Genomic DNA, 14,738 nt, shown 5'->3' on the forward strand with positions numbered 1-14,738 from the left:
GCCGCTACCCCTGCTGGCTCCCTTTGACTGCTGCCTGGTGATTCTTGCAGCTTTCTTCCTCCTTTCCACAAATCCAGAAGTAAAGGGTGGGCCTTTGAAATTGCAGGAATCCCATCCTCCAAAGTCTAAGCAAAACCCCTGGAGGAAGGGAGGATATAGAGGGAAGTCTAAATCAACTTTGGCATTCTTGGAACATCTAGGGAACATCACAACCACAGCTCTGTGCTTTACATTTTAACTCATTCTGTCTTCACAACAACTCCTGGGAGGTAGGTGCTATTATTATTCCCATCTTACAGAGGAGGCACATAGAGGGTAAGTTCCAAGTGTCTTCCCAAGATCTATCTGCTGCACCACAAAATACCTTTTTTTCTCATTTGATCCTTCAAACCAGTAAGTTAGGTGCTATCTCTAGCTCCATTTTTAAAATTTATTTATTCATTTTTAAACCCTTCCCTTTTGTCTTAGAGCAATGTAAATATTGTGGAAAGGCTTTCAGAGAGAGGGGCTATCTTGCTAATTATCAGAGAATCCACACTGAAGAGAAACCTTTTGAATGTAAACAACATGGAAAGGCTTTCACACAGTGAGAGTCTTGCTGCACATCAGGGAATCCACACTGGAGAGAAACATTCTGAATGTAATAAATTTGGAGATTCCAAGGCTAAAGAGCAGTAAGGATTAGGCAACAGGGTTAAGTGACTTGCCCAGGGTCACATGGCTAGGAAGTGTCTAAGGCCAAATTTGAACCCAGGACCTCCCATTTCTGTGTCTAGCTCTCAATCCACTGAGCTACCCAGCTGCCTCTTTCTCCATTTTATAACAGAGGAAATGGAGACTAGAGAATGCTTAGTGACTTGTCCAGGGTAATAAGTAGTGAAGTCAGGATCCAAACTCAGGTCCTCTTATCAATATGCCAAAGGGATATCCTACATCTTATGGTCACAGGAGCCTAAGTTTATAGCTAGAAGGGATTTTAGAGGCTTAATTTTACACATGAGGAAACTCAGATGGGTTAAGTGACTTGTCTGGGGTCATGTATCTAATTTCTTAAATAATCGTCTTGAGTAGGGCACCTAGGTAGTAAAGTGGATAGAGAGCCAGTCCTAGAGTCGGGGAAATCTGGGTTCAAATTTGGCCTCAGACACTTCCTACCTGTATGACCCTGGGCAAGTCACTTAGCCCCGGGGGCCTTCCCTTGCTACTAAGACAGAAGGTAAAGGCTAAAAATAATCAACATAATCATCTTAAGTATGTGTCTTTTTTATAATCTAAAGTGTTCTCTAATATCTTAATAGCTCTTTCAGACAAGTCTAGTAGGAATTATCCCCTTTTTACAGATGAGAAAATTAAGGTAAAATATTTTTCTATAGTCATATTTGTTGTTCTTCAGTCATTTTCAGTCATGTCTAATTCTTCCTGACTCCATTTGGAGTTTTCTTGGCAAAGATACTGGAGTAGTTTGCCACTTCCTTCTCCATCTCATTTTACAGATGAGAAAACTGAGGCAAAGAGGGTGAAGTGAACTTGCCTAGGGTTACCCAGCTAGTTCAGATTTGAACTCAGGTTTTCCTGACTCTAGGACCTGTGTTCTATCCACTATATTATCTAGCTATTTTCAGTGTCAAAAACATTTAATAAATGCTTGACTGATTGGTTACTTACATATATATTCCTTCCCAGAGGGTCACTACTGCAAGTTTAACTTTATTTATGTATTGGATCCAAGGCCAAACCTAAAATTAAATACAAATAATATAGTGGATAGAGCTTTTAGACCTAGAGTCAAGATGAAGGAGTAGGGTATGAAGCTTCTTTCCCCTTTGAATATCCCCCCCCCCCCAAAAAAAAATCCCAAAATAACTCCATAGAATCAATGCTAAAAGCACAAAAACAGAGAGGAATCCAGAGTGAAGCTGAATAGCCATGGACAACTAGAGAGGAAGGCTTCTGACTTCCCTGACCTCAGTCCCACCTCTTCAGGCCCTGTAGGTAGGAACAGAGCAAACATCATGGAATCAACAGGACAGAACCTAAGGGCAGGACTGGCAACCTCACCTTGTTTGCTGAGCCCAGGAGCTTAATAATCAGGAGGATAGTGTGGAAAGGAAATTAGACTGACAGTTTGTGGGGGAAGGGGCCAACTGGGAGTGGCAGTTGGGTCTTGTGACTAGCACTTCCTTCCTGCCAGGTGTGGCAATTGGGTCTTGTGACTAGCACTTCCTTCCTGCCGTGTGGGACTTACTTCCGGGTGTTGGAGGAGAGAGGAGCTTGTTCAGCCCAGTCTGGAGTGGCATGCTCTTCTTGGTTCAGCGGGAAGATTCAGGCCCAGTTGCTTCTGAAGGTTAGACCTGTTCTTGTTTGCTTTCTATCTACTGCTAAGATTCTGAAGTATACAAAACTGGACTGATATAGAGGAGACGGAAGTGGGAAAACCCTCCGCCAGCCTCTAGGGCCTAGCCCTATACTCTGAAGCTAAGGAAAAACTCCAATTCCAACTGGATTATTAAACTTTATATTATTTGAATTCGCAGTCAGATAAGTGGACTATCTTTTCTGGTCATAGAGGGAGCTGATAATCAGTTCATTCATCAAGGCAATAAAAGACCTTATCGGACCCCTGCTGTTTCCTCTCAGCAGGGGGCATCTCCCTCCCTTGCTTCTCCAAGCAATATACCCTCTTTCCCCTAAATTCCTCCTTACCCCCATACAAACCTCCCATTATCTCCTGTTTTCCAAATCCTATTCCTTTCCCAATAAATATTACAATAGTGCTAATCAACAGCTGGAGGGTCCTGGAAGAAGTTGTGCCATTGATGTCCTTGGCTCAGGAGACTCCCCTGGCCTGAAGCTGGAGATTGAAAGAGTGAATACTACAGAATCCACAGGCACCAGCCCTTAAGGGCAGAACCTCAAGCCTTGCTGCTGACAGGTGAGGGACTTTGGAGGTGTGAGGAACTCAGACTGGATGCCTGCTCTATTCTGGGTCACAGCAAGGGGAGAAAAGTGAGGAAGGAATATGCACCAATGAATATGGTTGCTGAGGGATTGGAACCCTGTTAGCTGTGATTACTCCCAGGAGAGTGGGATCCCTGTTTGCTGCCACAGGGGAAGGTGGCCTATCTGCTTGCAGTTGCAGTGGCAGAATTGCCCACTAGCTCTTATTGGAGCATCTGAGGTCAATTATGGACTGGGGTACATGCAATCCTGGATTATAAAAAATGGAATAATAAAATAGGACCCTGGGAAAAACAAATACACACACAAAAGAAATCCAGAAAATCAAGGTAACAAAACCCAGTTTCACAGAAACCCTGGGAGTCCACAAAAAACCAAATAATTGTCTATTGGCCTAGCTACAAAATTAAAAAACAAAACAAAACAAGCAAAAGATGAAAGAACCCAACTACTGATAGCTACTAGAGGAATAGAGAAAACCTTGGTTCAAAATTAGAAGACAATGAAGTAAATACCTACTCGAAAAATAGCAAAGAAATACAATTTCAGAAGCTCAAAAAGAGCTGTTGGAAGAGCTTTAAAAAGGCTTCAAAAGCCAAGTGAGAGAGGTTGAGGAAAAACTAGGGGGAAAAAAATAAGATCAATGCAAGAAAATCAAGAAAATTATGAAAGAAAAATCATCTAAATGGAAAAAGAAATCCAGAAATTCATAGAAAAAATAATCAATTGAAAACTAGAATTGGACAAAAAGAAGCTAGTGATTTCCTAAGACAATATGAAATAATAAAGCACAATCAAAAGAATGAGATAATAAAAGAGAATGTGAAATATCTTATCACAAAAGCAAATGACCTAGAAAATAGATCAAGGAGAAACAACATAAGAATAGTTGGACTTCCAGAAAGTTACAATTTTTAAAAAAGAGTTTAAACACCAGACTTGAAAAAATCATCAAGTCAAACTTCACAGAATTCTAGAATCATAAAGTAAAATAGAATTTGAAAGAATTCATTGATCCATCACCCCAAAGAGACCCAAAGATGAAAATGCATAGGAACATCATTGCTAAATTCTATTACTCCTAGGTTAAGGAAAAAACATTTCAAAAGCAGCAAGAAAAGAAACAATTTAAATACCGTAGAGTTACACTCAGATTAACACAAGATTTAGCAGTAGCAGCAGCATTAAAAGAATGCAGGGCCTGAAACACAGCATCTTGTGGAACAAGAGAAATGGACTTAGAATCAAAGAGATTATATTCCAATCTGGCTTCACACACTTTCTAGAATAGCTTTTTGGCCCTGGGCAAGTCATTAACCTCTGTCTGCCTCAGTTTTCTCATCAAAAAATGGTTAATAGCAACTTTTACCTCCCAGTACTGTTTTAAGGATCAAATGAGATAATATTTGCAAAGTACTTTACAAGTCTTAAAGTGCTATATAAATCTGAGCTATTATTAGCTATTTTTAGTACAGCTTTATTGGGCATTTGGGAAGATAAGAATGTTAACCCTTTGAATTAACACTGTACTTTGAAAAATGAGAAAATAAGCACAAAAAAATTACAGAATGGGTAAGATAAGATGACCTTTGATGCCTCTTCCAACTTGTAGAGATGCTTTAAGACATTAGTTCAGTCCCACCTTCCAGTGGCAGAATAGTCTGGTGTTTTTGTTCATTAAATATAAGGAAGATTCTTGCTCCATGCTTGTTGGTCTAATATTGACCTCTGAGGTCCTACCCAATTCTGTGATCATAGGATCTTAGATTGAGTTGAAAGGAACCTTAGAAGTCATTTAGTCTGAAAGTTACCCAGGGAGTAAGTGGCAGATGCAGAATTTGAACTCTGGTCCTCTAACCCCAAATTTAATATTAAAGTGGTTTCCAATTTCTAATCTTTTGATTTCAAGATAAAATGCATAATTTCACAGCAGATTTGTGGCTGCTATGGCTCAGAGGTTAAGAGCTCTGGGCTTGGAATTGGGAAGACCTTATTTTTTCCTAAAGATGGGTAGGGATATGAAAAATAAACATTTGCACTAGAGACTATTTTACAGATAAGGAAACTGAGGTAAACAGGATAAGTGACTTTCCCAGGATCACACAGTAAATGACTAGGGCCAGACTTGAGCACAGGTCCCTGACTCTAAGCTCTCTCCATTGGGACACCTAGCTGGCTTTGTAATGAATGAGAAAACAAATGAATGAGAAAACAAATGTGAATATTTTCACATGTTTCCTATAAGTCTTCCCATGCTGTATTTATACTGTTGAAGACTAAAATTAACTTTTCCCTGATTATGAAGATTAAAATTGTAACCCCTGCCTATTTTTTAGATTTAATCACTAAAAGTATAAACACCCTACTTAAAAGTTGAGTATGGAGATCTTCCCATTTTTAGATCTATTCACCAAAAATGTAAACATCCCACTTATTCATTAAGTGGGAGGTCTGTGACCCACGTGTGTGATAGTGGGTGACAAATCAGAATTGACTGACTGCCTCCTAGGCAGTCCTAAAGCAGGACTTCAACTGTGATTGGTAAAATGTAAAATTAGGGGAAGACACAGGAAGTGATGCAAGGGAAAGTGTCTTTAAAAGGGAGGAACAACTTCCTAAAGGAGTCCTACTTGGAGTGGAGGCTGAAGAGAATCTGTTGACTGGCCTGAGACCCTGTTCCTGGTGAGGGTGTTCTAAAATCTCTTCCTTTGAACTAACATGTGGTGAGTGAAAAGCTGACTCTTAACTGCTGGATTTTCTGAAAAAGCTAACCTCAGAAGAGAGTTACCTCTTGAAAGATACTTCCCCAGGTCCTCAATATTCATAACTGGTCCCGCCACTACCACCATGGGGATTTATCCATGAAGCCACACCATTATCCTGTTAATTACCCATATATTTACTCTCTGCATTAAATGGAATGTGCCAGGACTGACCAGCATTGCCCTCTTGTCTGGTTAGCCCATCTCTGGTCTCCTCTTAGGAAGGACTTTTTTTCATTATATTTTTTTCCCCAATCACACATACAATACATTTTTAACATTTGTTTTCTGCCATTTTGTGACTCCAATTCTCTTCCCTACTTCCCCTCTCTAAGATGGTATGCAATAGGATGGAACTTATACCGGGGCCCATCATGTAATACAGATTTCCATATTTCTTACATTATTAAAGAAGACTCCTATTGCACATTAAAGAAGAAACTTGTAAATGATAAAGCGAAAAAGGGAAGATTTCAACCTGCATTCAGACTCTGTCAGTTCCTTCTCTTGCTTTATCTTCATGATTTTCTTGAGGTTTTTGGGACAGACTTCTTCCATATCTCTGCCTATTGAATCCTGGTCATATCATTCTTTGATTTAAAACTCCTTCAATTGGGGGCCACTAGGCAGCTGAGTGGATCAAGAGTCAGACCTAGAAACGGGACATCCTGGGTTCAAATCTGTCCTTGGACACTTCCTATCTGTGTGATCCGGGGCAAGTCACTTAACCCCCATTTCCTAGCCTTATCACTCTTCTGTCTACACAGTATTCATTCTAAGATACACAGTAAAGAAAATAAAATGAATTAATAAATAAATGAAATAATATTTTTATTTTAAAATTTTTTATTTAAAAACAAAATGAAATAAAACCCTTTCAATTGTTTTGTATTTCCTTTGGAGCAAATTCAAGCATCTCAGAGTAGCATCCTCAATCTGACATCTCTTTACCTTGTTAGCTTTATCTCCCATCTATACTACCCTCAGAATACCCTAAACCTTAACCAAGCTAGACTCTCTTATTTTAATAGCATAATAATAGCTAACATTTGTAGAACACTTACTATGTGCCAATCACTTTACAATTATTATCTTGTATGATCATCACAACAACCCTGGGAGTTGGGCGCTATTATTATCCTCAGTTTACAGTTGAGGAAACTGAAGCAAACAGAAGTTAATGAATTTGCCCAGGGTCACGCAGCTAGGAGATGTCTGAGGCTGGATTTCAATTCAATAAGTAAGATGAAGGGGCTGGATTCGATGGCCACTAAAGTCACTAAAGTTAGTTTTTGATCTATGATCTAATGAACTGGTTGCCCAGTTGGACATTTAAGAAATTTTTATATGCCCTACCTGGCCCATATTGGTGCTAAGCATGGATGGACTTAGCCTGGAATTAATCAAGAATTTGGGTAACTTATACTCCTTTTTGTTCTTTTCCTACAGTAGAGAATGAAGATAGCTGTGGTCTGAACCCTTAGAAATCTTGTCTTCTTGCCATTCCCCAATTGACAAATGGGCAAGGCACATTAATAGGCAATTTTCAGATAAAGAAATCAAAACTATCAATAAGCACATAAAAAAGTGTTCTAAATCTCTTATAATCAAAGAAATGCAAATCAAAACAACTCTGAGGTATCACCTCACACCTAACAGATTGGCTAACATGACAGCAGAGGAAAGTAATGAATGCTGGAGGAGATGTGGCAAAGTGGGGACATTAATGCATTGTTGGTGGAGTTGTGAATTGATCCAACCATTCTGGAGGACAATTTGGAACTATGCCCAAAGGGCGATAAAAGACTGTTTGCCTTTTGACCCAGCCATAGCACTGCTGGGTTTGTACCCCAAAGAGATAATAAGGAAAAAGACTTGTACAAGAATATTCATAGCTGCGCTCTTTGTGGTGGCAAAAAATTGGAAAACGAGAGGATGTCCTTCAATTGGGGAATGGCTGAACAAATTGTAGTATATGTTGGTGATGGAATACTATTGTGCTAAAAGGAATAATAAAGTGGAGGAATTCCATGGAGACTGGAACAACCTCCAGGAAGTGATGCAGAGCGAAAGGAGCAGAACCAGGAAAACATTGTACACAGAGACTGATACACTGTGGTACAATCAAATGTAATGGACTTCTCCATTAATGGCAATGCAGTGATCCTGAACAACTTGGAGAAATCTATGAGAAGAACCACTATCCACATCCAGAGGAAAAACTGTGGGAGCAGAAACACAGAAGAAAAACAACTGCTTGATCACATGGTTTGATGGAGATATGATTGGGGATGTAAACTCTAAATGATCACCCTGGTGCAGAAAAGCAATAATGTGGAAATAGGTTTGATCAATGACACATGTAAAACCCAGTAGAATTGCTCATCAGTTCCAGGAGGGGGAAGAGAGGAGGGAGAGAAAGGACATGAATCATGTAACCATGGAAAAATATTATAAATTAATTTAAAAAACTAAAAAATAAATAAAATGAATAAAACAGAAAATAAAGAAAGGCAAACAGAGACTTTGATATGAACTGTTGGATTCTGAAAAAAAAAAAAAGAAATCTTGACTTCTTGTTGTTTGATCTTTTTTTAGTTGTGTCTGACTCTTCCAAACTCCATTTGGGGCCTTCTTGGCAAAGATGTTGCAGTGGTTTGCTATTTCCTTCTCCAGTTCATTTTACAGATAAGGAAACTGAGATAAACAGGCTTAAGTGACTTGCCCAGGGTCGCACAGCTAAGGAGTATCTGAGGCCAGATCTGAAGTCGAGTCTCCTTGACTCCACCGTGCCACCTGGCTGCCCTCGAAATTCTGTCTAGTGACCTGATATCACGCTGTTCCTCTGGCTTGCTCTAGAGGGGTTGGTAGAACTTCTGGCTGAGGTAATCACTTGGGCAGTATATCCCTTGCCTTTCTGCCAACCACTCACTACCTCCCACACTTTTCCATCCTGAGAAGAGAAGCAAATTGTACCCACAGTTTAGGATTTCTTAAATCATGTACCAGAACATCTGAGCAAAGCTGGATGCTTCCTGATCAGGTACGTCATCATGGGATTCTTTCACATCGGGGTTGCATTAGACGGGCACGTATTTAGGGTCCCTTCCCACTCCCAGATTTCACGATCCTATTGAATGATTTGCCAACCTCAATGTATTAAGGAGAGAATTTGAACCTGGGTCCTTTGACTCAAGCGCATGCTCTCTCTCCACTGTGCCCCCTCGATATTCTGGCCCCAACATCAGAACAGTTTCCAGGCTCGGGTGCCCAGCCCTTCTCTTCTCTGGCTGGAGTGAAGAGGTAGACACAGATTTGCCGAAGATGCTGCCAGGAAGCCAAAGGATGTGCTGTATCTCAGCCAGAGGAGTTGGCTGCTGGGCTTAGGCACTAATTACCAATAGGCTGTGTTTACAGCACCTCTTATTTTTAATCAAGTAAACAACTATTTCCCTGACCTTGGAGCCAGCAGCCAAGAGGTAATTAACACCCATTGTGCCCTTCTCTTCACCTGTTCAGCAATCCCAGGGAGGATGGGAGAGAGAAACAATGCGGAGCTCTGCAGCTAAGGAAATGGCCAGTGGGAGGACTAGGGGAAGGCAGGGATCCCAAGGGATTGCAGTGGATGGAGGGGACTTTTTCTCTGGAGAGTGGTCCAAAGGATACTGCAGAGAGAGTCTGGGTAAGAGGCATGAATGATATCACCAAGGACATAAAGGATCAGAAGAGGAGGTGGGTCAGTCATGAGGGGACCTATAGAGTGAGGGATTGGCAAACGGGCAGCTCCAATGTTTCCTTCATGAAATATCTAATTTTTATCTTTTTTTTTTGTTTTTACATTCCCAGTGGTATTTCTCCCTATTCTCATCCCTTTCAATTTATCAGCTTTCATAAAGAAAGGAGGAGGAAGAAAATTGGTTCAGCAAGACCACCAGTAGGTCAACCAAATCTGCTGGTTATTTTCCCATCTCTTCTTCTGGCCCAAGCTGGGTTATTGCAATTACAAGGTGTTCAGTTAATGTTTTTCTTTCTTCTTTCCTTTTTCTTCCTTTCCTTTCTTCCTTCTTTCTTTTCCTTCCTTCTTCCCTCCCTTCATTCCTCTCCTTTCCTTCTTCCCTTCTCTCCTCCCTTCTCTCATTCTTCCTTTCCCTCCTCCCTTCTTCCCTCTTTCTTCCCTCCCTTCCTCCTTTCTTTCCTTCTTCTCTTCTCTCCTGCCTTCTTCCCTTCCCTCCTTTCTTCTTTCCTTCTTCCCTTCTCTCCTTCCTTCTTCCCCTTTCTCCTCCCTTCTCTCATTCTTCCCTTCCCTCCTCCCTTCTTCCCTCCCTTACTCCTTTCTTTCCTTCTTCCCTTCCCCTCTCCCTTCCTTCTTCCCTTCCCTCCTTTCTTCTTCCTTCCTTCTTCCCTCCCCTCCTTCCCTCATTCCTTTCATCTCTCCCTCTTTCCTTCCTTCCATTTATATTGTTGTCATCATTGTATATATTGTATTTCAGGTTCCATTTGCTTACTCTGTATCAATTCATGTAATTACTATGTATCCATTCATATAAGTCTCCCCATATCTTTCTGTATCTTGATATTCATTATTCCTTCGGGTGAGATTTTGCTTTATTTTATTTTGTATTATATTATTCACATTATATACTTACACATTACATTAACGTAGCACATTTTGTTTAGACATTCCTTAGTTGTCTATCATTGAAATACAAAAAGACATAGAGGAAGACTTCTAGAACATTTGGGAGATTTTATTATTATTGGAAGATTTATGGACAGAGTCACAGAAAGGCCTAGAATACCAGTGGAAGAAGTTTCCTTTCCAGTGAGATCATAGACATATTGATGCTCATAAAATCATAGTATTTAGAGCAAGGCTTTAGAGTCATCCGATCTAAATCTGAATTTATAGGTGAGGAAACTGAGTTCCAAGGTGCAGACACATGGTCCAAATTTATACAGATAGCAAGTAGCACTGAAGGGCTTTGAACCCTGGTTCTCTAGTTCTAGGTTTTGTGCTAATTAGTCTTCTAGCACCCAATTCTTCAGACTTAAGTGGAAAAAAAACTCATTGAACATCTGGGCTTCAACATTCATTGTTCTCTTTGTGGTGGCAAAGAACTGGATATTGAGGGGAAATCCATCAATTGAAGCATGGCTAAACATGCCGTGGCATACAAGTGTGATGGAATACTGCTGTGCCATAAGAAAAGATGAACAGATAAATTGATTAATATCTTAAAAATAAACCTTACCTTCCATCTTAGAATCAGTTCTCTGCATTGGTTTCAAGGCAGAAGAGTGGTAAGGACTGGACAATGGGGGTTAAGTGACTTGTCCAGGGTCACACAGCTAGGAAATAATTGGGAAGGACCTCCTGCCTCTGAGTCTGGCTCTTAATTCACTGAGCCACCTAGCTGCTCTCCCTCTCTGACCAATAGGTTTATATAAAAAATAAACATGGAAAGTCCTAAGAAGTTATGAAGAATATGGAGAGTAAATGAGCAGAACCAAAAGAAAGTTATGTGCAGCAACAGAAATATTGTTTGAAGAACGACTTGTGTACATCCACCCCAGAAAAAGAACTAATAAATAGAAACAAGCAAAACATATATATACACACATACTTATAAAACTATCTACCTACTTAACTATATTTCTCTATCTGTATATCTATCTCTCATCTAGCTCATCTATCCATCTCTCTATCATCTATCTATATCTATCCATCATCTATCCATCTCTCTATCTTCTCTATCATCTACCTATATCTATCCATCTCTCTCTATCATCTATCTATATCTATCCATCTCTCTATCATCTCTATCATCTACATCTATCTATCCATCTCTCTATCATCTCTCTCTATCATCTATATCTATCCATCTCTCTATCATCTCTATCATCTCTCTATATCTATCCATCTCTCTATCATCTCTATCATCTATCTATATCTATCCATCTCTCTATCATCTCTCTCTATCATCTATATCTATCCATCTCTCTATCATCTCTATCATCTCTCTATATCTATCCATCTCTCTATCATCTCTATCATCTCTCTATATCTATCCATCTCTCTATCATCTCTATCATCTATCTATATCTATCCATCTCTCTATCTTCTCTATCATCTACCTATATCTATCATCTATCCATCTCTCTCTCATCTCTCTATTCTTCTCTAGAGTGGGCAAGGGGGAGAGGGAGAAAGATACCCAGGAACTTTAATGTAACAAATCTTAAAAAGCACAATTCATTGAACAAACCTTAAGAATCTATTTTGGTGGTGGCATTGTGCCAGGAGTCCAAGAATAAGGACTTTGCCGGCTCTGCTACCCAAAGAGTCAATAATAGAAGGAAGAAGTGAGCAAGGGCAAGGACACAAGGAGAATGAGGCCAGTGCAAATGGGAGCTCCAGGAGCAGTGCTGGGAGAGATTGGATGAGAGAAAGACTGACCACATTTGAATTGGGGGAACAGGGAGAAAGATCAGAGAAGGCTTTATGGAGGAGATCATACGGGAGTTAAACTTTGAACCAAAGAGGTGACTTCAGCTCCCATCATCAGCCTGGAAATATCAGGATGGCTAAGATCTGTTCAGGCTTGGCTTGAGCAAAGGCATGCTGATGGGAGAGTGCTCGGGTTAATATCTAATGGTAGCTTCCTCATTTATAAAATACAACTATTTAACAAATATTGATTTAGCATCTACTATGTAGAAGGTACTGTGCTACGTTTCGTAAGGACTTCTGCATTGGAGATTGATTCTGTGCTGGTATGACTCTTGCTGAAGAGACTACTGTGACTCCTGTTTGGAGATCGGGACCCGAGAGAGCCTTTGTTGGAGTTGAGCTGGATTTCTTCGGATCAGTAATTACAGGGTATTGAGCTAGGTGATATTTTCTATCTCCTTCCTACATTTCCCTCTTTACTATCTCTACCTGCTGTAATAAAGCTACTAAAGCTACTAACACACTCATAGTTTAATTTTTATAAATGGCAACCACAATAATTTTTAAAAATACTTATATTTGTCAAACCCATTTTAATTATTACATCCCAAATCCAAGCCTGGCTATCTATCCACTGAGCCACCTAACCATCTCCTACAACTTTTACTTTTGTTGTTCAGTTGTTTTAGATGTGTTCTATTCTCCATGACCCCATTTGGAGTTTTCTCAGAAAAGATATTGGAGTGGTTTTCCATTTCCTTCTCCAGTTCATTTCATAGATGAGGAAAGTGAGGCAAAGAAGGTGAGGTGACTTGCCCAGGGTCACACAACTACGGTCTGAAACCAGATTTGAACGCAGGAAGAATGAAGATGAATCTTCCTGACTCTAGGCCCAGCCTAGCTGCTATCTCCACCACCACTACTACTTGTCCTCCTCCTCCTCCTCCTCCTCCTCCTCCTCCTTCTCTTCCTGGGCAATACTATAATGTAATTTAATTTTTTTTTATTTTAACTGATGTCTTCTTTTTTATATCATTTTAATTTCTGAACATATTCTTTCTCTTCTACTCAGAAAGCTGTCCTTGGTAACAACAATATTTGAAAGAAAGAAAGAAAAGAAAGAAAGAAAGAAAGAAAGAAAGAAAGAAAGAAAGAAAGAAAGAAAGAAAGAAAGAAAGAAAGAAAGAAAGAAAGAAAGAAAGAAAGAAAGAAAGAAAGAAAGAAAGCACTTCAGTAATAATCATAAATTGATCAATCATGTCTAATACTTTACATAATATTTCAATCCTATAAATTCTCATCTCTACAAAGCTCCTGATTCTTTTAAAAGCTTATTTCCCCTCTTACAGGGCTACACTCAGTTCTTTCAGGGTAGTTTAATAAAATTATAATCCTTTATCTTTTCCCATTTGGGAAACCCAATTTTTTAAAATCCCCTCTAATATATTCCATACAGTATAGGTAGGAAGGAAAAAGGCATTTATTAAATGCCTGTTATATTCTAGGCACTGCACAAAGCACTTTGCATATATTTTCTCATGTGATCCTCACAATAATACTAGGAAATGGGTGCTATTGTTTTCCCCATTTTTACAGATGAGGAAACCAAGGCACAGAGGAAGTAAAATGATTTGCCCAGGGTCATATCCACACATAGTATCTGAAGCTGAATTTGAACTCAAGACTTCCCAAGTCTACACTTGAAGCTCTATCCACCGTACCATCTTGCTACCTGTCTTGCAATTCATTATCATAAAAAAGTCTTGATGAGGGAACTTACAAAAGCATTTCATAGAATGATAGAATCATGATTTCGAGCAGAAAGGGAGCTTATAAATCATACAGTCAAAGCAACTCCTTTTTGGGAAATTTCTTAAAATATAATTGGGAAATCAAATGTATATATTTACATGTAAATATTAGAATATATTTTATACATTTAATGTCTATTTATCTTTATATTATATATATATTAAATATAAATCTAATAGATGTACATTAGTATGTTTATATATAATGTGTTTAATATCAATTTTATATCTATTTTATCAATACATTATTTATATATTAAATACGTTTAATATATATCTATGTGCTATTTATATATTAAATCCATGTATGTATAGAAATATATTAGATATATTTAATATATTGGGGAAATTAACTGGGAATAAAATTTATTTGGAAATAGAATGAATGAACAAGGAAGTATTTATTAAAATCATACTATTTTCTCTTGATGCAATATAACCTTGAGGACAGGATCTATTTCATATTTATCTTTGGATCCTCAGAATCCAACACAGTACCTGGCACATTTTAGGCACCTTATAGATGTTTCCTAATTGGCCCAACCAATTCATTTTACAGATGAGGAAACTGAGACCAGAGAGAGTCTGAGTGATTGGCCCAAGCTTATACAAGTAGTCATTGACACAGTCAAGATTTGAACTCAGGTTCAATGAGCCAAGTTAGCACTTCATGTAGAACATTCTTTCCACTGTCATCAACTGTACTTCAAGTTACTTGTCTTTTTTTTTAGTCAATTTAGATCATTTTTCCTTGGT

The sequence above is a fragment of the Monodelphis domestica genome, chromosome 1 (genome assembly GCF_027887165.1).
Source record: "Monodelphis domestica isolate mMonDom1 chromosome 1, mMonDom1.pri, whole genome shotgun sequence".
Classification (NCBI taxonomy): Eukaryota; Metazoa; Chordata; class Mammalia; order Didelphimorphia; family Didelphidae; genus Monodelphis; species Monodelphis domestica.